Genomic DNA, 6,709 nt, shown 5'->3' on the forward strand with positions numbered 1-6,709 from the left:
ATAGAATTGATATATGTTTAGATGGACATGTTCCATTGTCGTAGAGGGATACTTTCAAATATCCAGCATCATCATCTACGCGAATGAGGCTTGACGACAATAGAGCATCTCCATCTAAACAAATATCCAGCATCATCATTTTACCTGTAAAAAAGAAAACAATTAAAATCAGATGACAAATGTAAAAACAATTAAAATCATAAAAGTCATTTTACCTGTAATAAAGAAAACAATTAAAATCATTTGACCTGTACCTTTTTCACTAAGTTCTCTTTCTTTTCTTGGTTGGAATATGTTCTACATGTCTCTTAACAACACGGACGGTTGGATTGATCCAAATACCCTCATTATGATCATTTCTAATATATGAATCATTTGATATAATATTCTCATCTTGATCATTTCTGGTAAACGATTCAATCTCAACATCAATATCACCTTGATCTCCAGTGTTTTCATCAATTACTTTGTTGGAAAAAAGAACTATAGACCATTTCGTACTTTTCGGATCATTGACATAGAACACTTGTCTAGCTTGAGAGGCTAGAATAAAAGACTCATCTTTGTATCCCACCCTATTAAGATCCACTTGCAAAAATCCTGACTTATCCATTCGAATGCCGTTATTATTTTCAACCCACTTGCAACCAAATATAGGAATCTGAAACTTCTCATAATCAAACACCCAAATGCGCTCGATAACACCAAAATACGACAGATTTGCAAATTTGGGGTTTAAGTCCTTCACACTTGATATGTGCATTGCTTCAGCTACCACGGTGACACCACTATTCTGCATAGTACTTTTATCATCTTGTTCTTTGGTATAAAATGTGTATCCATTAATCGCGTATGCGCTATAAGAAAAAACATGGAAACTTGGACCATATGCTAAGCATCTCAACCTTTCTGTTATTGAAGCGGGATCTGAATAATACTTTGAATAAATATGATCCTTAAACCAAGGTATAAAACATCGATTGTGCTCTCGTACTATCCAATTTTCATTTCTATTGGGATTTAAACCTCGGAGAACATCCTTGTGAATTTCAACATACGGCTCAACCTCATTCTCATTGTGCAGAACATACAAATGCACTTGATCCCGTTCGACCCTTGATACTGCCACGATTTTATTTCCAATTAGATTTTTTCCTTCTTTCTTTTCGACAAGCTGAGACTTGGGGAGTCCGATTGACTGAACATTAGACAAATATTCAGTACAAAACTCAATCGCTTCTTCAACAATGTATCTTTCAACCATACAACCTTCTGGTCGACTTCGGTTCTTCACGTACCCTTTTAATATTTTCATATAACGTTCAACAGGGTACATCCATCTCATATAAGCTGGTCCACACAATTGTGTCTCTTTCACAAGATGAACAACTAGATGTACCATTATGTCAAAAAATGATGGAGGAAAAAACATTTCAAGCTCACACAAAGTAATAACGATTTCTTTTTGCAACATTGGTAAGATCGCAGGATTGATCACCTTACTGCAAATTGACTTGAAGAAAGAACACAACTTAGTTATAGAGCTTCTTACTTTTTCTGGAAGAATAGAACGTATACCTATTGGGAGAAAATGTTCCATTATAACATGGCAATCATGGGTCTTTAAACTCTTTAACTTGAGGTCTTTCATAGACACAAGTCTTCTAATATCTGAAGAGTACCCTTCTGGAACTTTAACTTCACTTAGAAACTTACACAATGTTTTTTTCTCCTTTCTAGATAGAGTATAAGCAGCAGGCGGTAGATATGTTCGTTTTCCTTTCTTCAAGGGTCCTAATTCAGTTCTTATTCCCATCGCTATCAAGTCCTTTCTTGCCTTAAGGCCATCCTTAGACTTTCCTTGTATATTGAGTAACGTGCCAATAACACTTTCAAATACATTTTTTTCAATATGCATAACATCAAGAAAATGTCTCACATACAAGGACTTCCAATACGACAATTCAAAAAAAACTGACCTCTTCTTCCACCCACTTTTGACAAGTGTGTGGGCAAAAGGCTTGCCAAACTGAGTATCCAAATCTTTCACCTTTTCAAAAATTTGATCACCCGTCAATATAGGTGGAGCTCTGCCTTGTTCTGTCTCTCCATTGAACGCCTTTCTCCATCCACGGTAGTGATGATTTGAATTTAAGAATCTCCGATGACCGAGAAAGACATTCTTCTGACCAAACTCCAAGCGCTTCCAATCTGTTTTATCTTCACAAACAGGACACGCACATTGACCTTTTATGCTATACCCTGATAGATTTCCGTATGCTGGAAAATCATTAATTGTGCCAAACAACATCGCCCTCAAGTTGAAACTTTCTTTCCTATATCCATCATAAACCTCCACACCGGTCTCCCACAAAATCTTTAAATCTTCGATTAAGGGCTTCAAGTACACGTCTATGTCATTCCCTGGTTGTTTAGGTCCAGAAATCAACATAGACAACATCATGTACTTACGCTTCATACATAGCCATGGAGGTAGGTTATAAATCATAATAATCACAGGCCATGTACTGTGTGAGATACTCTGGATACCGTGTGGGTTCATTCCATCAGTAGATAATGCCAAGCGAAGGTTTCTTGATTCTTCTCCAAATTCAGGATAATCATTATCAATTTTCAACCACTGTGGTGAATCTGCCGGATGTCGATACTTTCCATCTATAATTCTTTCATCTGCATGCCAGGTCAAGTGTCTTGAATCGGTTTCACTACGAAACATGCGTCTAAATCTCGGAATAACAGGAAAATACCACAAGACCTTTGCTGGAGACAACTTGTTCTTATATCGCGAGACACCGCATTTAGGACACTCATTTAACGATGCATACTCATTTCGAAACAAAACGCAATCGTTTGGACATGCATGTATCTTATCATAGCTCATGCCAATAGAGAACAACATCTTTTTGGTCTCATATGTTCGATTGGGAAGAACATTATCCTCAGGAAGCATATCTTTCAAAAGGGCTAATAACTCTGTGAAACTTTTATCCGACCACCCATTGCCCGCCTTTAAGTTGTACAACTTTAATACCGCAGACAATCTTGTGAATTTAGTGCAACCATCATACAAAGGTTTCTCTGCATCACTTACCAACCTCTCAAACATTTCGGGACAATCCTTAAGATCTCCTTCAAGTGCTTCTGCAATCTCTTCAACTCGATCACAATCGTATGTATCTGCGCCACTATAGTTTGAGGCATAGGTCGTACTATCCCCCGGTTCAACATTCTCGTTACTTTTCTCACCATGCAAATTCCAACATGTATAACTTCGATCAATTCCATGCCTCATTAGATGCGATGTCAACTGAACTGCGTCAACCCGTTTCCCATAACAACAACCCAAGCAAGGACATATCATTCTACTGGGGTCTTCGGCGTGCGCAACGGCAAACTTAACGAATTCTGATACCCCATTCTCGTACTCTCTCGACAACCGATTGGAAGACATCCATGTATTATCCATTACTAATTAGAATAAATAAAAAACAATTTCAGAAGAGTTCAAACACATTTGGACCTAGGATTCTAAAAACCAACCGTCAATTTCCTAGTGCATCCGCTATCATGGTCGAAACAAACGTAGAAGGAGGAAACGCGCAGTAATAAGGTAAAACAGAAATTGGGGAAAGCTAAAACAAAGCAATAACATAAAACAGTAATTGGGAAAAGCGTGTACCTTTGATGGGTAGAAGGAGGAAACGCGCATGTAGATCTAACAGAGGTGGAAGGAAAACGCCTCAGAACCCTAACGTGAAAAAGAACGCTAATAACAGATAGTGAAATAACAAAACGCGCAGTATGTTATAATTTTAATGTTTACTAAAGGAGACATTAGAGGGCGCTTGTGGAAAAAAAGCGCCCTCTAAAGGGGGCCTAAAAGGACGCTTATGAAAGCGCTCTCTAAGGCTTTCCAGAAGCGCTTTATAAACTGGAAATGTACATGGACTTAGAGAGCGCTTTTTCAAAAGCGCCCTCTAAGGGTAACCTTAGAGGGCGCTTTCACAAAAGCGCCCTCTATTGTTGTCCCTCCATTTTTTTTTGGCTTCACTTTAGAGGGCGCTTTGTTACAAAAGCGCCCTCTAAAGGGGGCCTAAGAGGGCGCTTCTAAAAGCGCTCTCTAAGGCTTTCCAAAAGCGCTTTATAAACTGGAAATGCACATGGACTTATAGAGCGCTTTTTTAAAAGCGCCCTCTAAGGGTAACCTTAGAGGGCTCTTTCTAAAAAGCGCCCTGTATTGTTGTCCCTCTATCTCCTCCTTATTTTTTCGCTTCACCTTAGAGGGCGCTTTATTACAAAAGCGCCCTCTAAAGTGCGCTGTCTATTCCAGTTGTTCGCTCCTTATTTTTTCTCTTCACTTTAGAGTGTGTAACACCCCGATTAAAATAAGAGAATTATTTAATTGAGTTAATATTATTTTATTAATTTAATTAAATAAAGTTGAATTATTGGATTATTTTTATTATTATTATAGATGTTATTTATTTTAATAATAATTAAATAAATAAAATAAATGGAATATGAAGAGTGGAAGGGTAAAAGTGGAAATTGGATAAAAGAGGCCAAAGTGAGGACTCAGGTTGTTTCACGTGTTTTGCCTCAGAGTCAGAGAAAGGGGGAGAAACGCTGAAGAGAAAGAGAAGGAAGAGGAAAAGGCCAAAGATTGCTCAGAGCTTCCTTCAATCCAAAGAGGTAAGGGGTCTGAACCTTATTAAACAATAATATGCTGAAAATGGTGAAATATTGGATGAACGAAATTGGGATTTTAATCGAAGGAATTCGTAGAAATTATATGCAATGATGTTAGGATTTGTGAAATCGAATAGGGGACTATTTGTATTAGATGATATGAGTGATTTTGTGTGAAATTTGGACTGTGGAAGGATGAATTTGGATAGATCTCGTAGCAGAAAAAGCCATTGCAGATCTGGAAATCTGGTTTCTGGTCATACGCGTATGGCACTAGGCAATACGCGTATGAGATTGCTGGTACGCGTATGGCACTAGGCAATACGCGTATGGATGAGGAAGATGATGTTTTGAACGTGTTTTGGTCTCTGTTGGTACGCGTATGGGAATGTGATACGCGTAGCATACGCGTATGGACATGGGCAATACGCGTATGGATTTGGTCAGGCGTGGGTAATACGCGTATGGGCATAGGCAATACGCGTATGGGCAGACTTGTGGTCGTTCCTGGGCTGTTGTTGTGCAGTTTTTGGTTGTTTAGGCTGAGCGTGGTAACCTAGCTGATGCATGGTATACGAGGGATCATTTCCCGTTGCTTTGAGTGGTATAGATATTAGTAGAGTGTGATAATACTGTGTTTGATTATGTGGCATGATGTGATATGCTTTTGTGATAGAATGTGTTAATGATGATGATAACATGACTATATGATGCTGTTGTTGCTATGTTGATTATGATGCATGCTTGGTGTGCATGCATTCATGAAAGGCCGATGCCTAGTGATGAACGGACTGAGTTCCAATGATGTTGTTGACTCCGGGCTTGTTGAGAGGCTTGGTTCCTTGCGGGGAACTCGGATTCTATGGTGATGAATCTGGGAGTGGTGATCCTGTAGTTGGTCACAAAATGGGTATACCGAGTCGTGTTGAGTCATGCATGGGTGTGTGCATTGCATTTGATATGTTGTTTTGTTGATGTTCATGAATATGTTGATTATGATGATTATGATGAGCTGTGTTGGCATATGTGAAATATATTTATGTTTATATTTCTGTCGTTATATTATTAATTAATAATGTAATTCTCACCCCTTCTGCATGTGTTTATGTTCATCTATGATGAGCAATGTGCAGATAAAGAGGAGTAGCTATTGTTGAGGTTTGAAGAATAAGTGTAGAGTTATTCTACAGAGTCGAGTCAAATGCTTTGGTCATGTGACACCGGGGTTATGGGATTCGATAGATAATTGATTATTATTTACGTTGTTTATGATGACTAACATGTTGAGATGTTTTGTTGAGATAATGTTGAACCATTATTATGAATTGTTATATGATGAATGATAATATTAATGTTGTTGTCCGCTGCGAAGTTTTAATAAAATAAATAATATGTTTTATGTTGTGATGCGATAATTGTTATGTTGTAAGAAATGTAAACTCTTCTACATGTTGTACTCTGATAATCTATTTAAATATGTCGTTTGGGTAGAAGGGTGTTACATTAGTGGTATCAGAGCATAGTCAGTCCAGTCGAGTCATAATGTGATGTTTTCCCTGATGGTCGATTAGTGTAAATGACACTGTCGATATTTAACGGTTGTGGTGGTGTTGTGCAGAGTATGGCTGGAGAAAATGACCGTGTGATTGCTGAGGCTTTGGCTGTTATGGCGCAGGCTATGCAGGCGCAGCAGAATCCGCCGGTCGACGAGTTTAAGAATTTGGGAAGGTTTCTGAAGAATAACCCTCCTACATTCAAGGGGCGCTATGATCCAGATGGTGCTCAGATTTGGCTGAAGGAAATTGAGAAGATTTTCCGGGTGATGACGTGTACTGAAGCACAGAAGGTGCAGTTTGGTACGCATATGTTATCTGAAGAGGCTGAAAACTGGTGGGATAACACTCGCCAGAGGATTGAAGTACCAGGTGCTGAGATGACTTGGGAAAGGTTCAAGACGGTCTTTCTAGAGAAATATTTTCCTGCCGATGTGCGATGTAAG

This window comes from Lathyrus oleraceus, chromosome 7 (genome assembly GCF_024323335.1).
Source record: "Lathyrus oleraceus cultivar Zhongwan6 chromosome 7, CAAS_Psat_ZW6_1.0, whole genome shotgun sequence".
Taxonomy (NCBI): domain Eukaryota; kingdom Viridiplantae; phylum Streptophyta; class Magnoliopsida; order Fabales; family Fabaceae; genus Lathyrus; species Lathyrus oleraceus.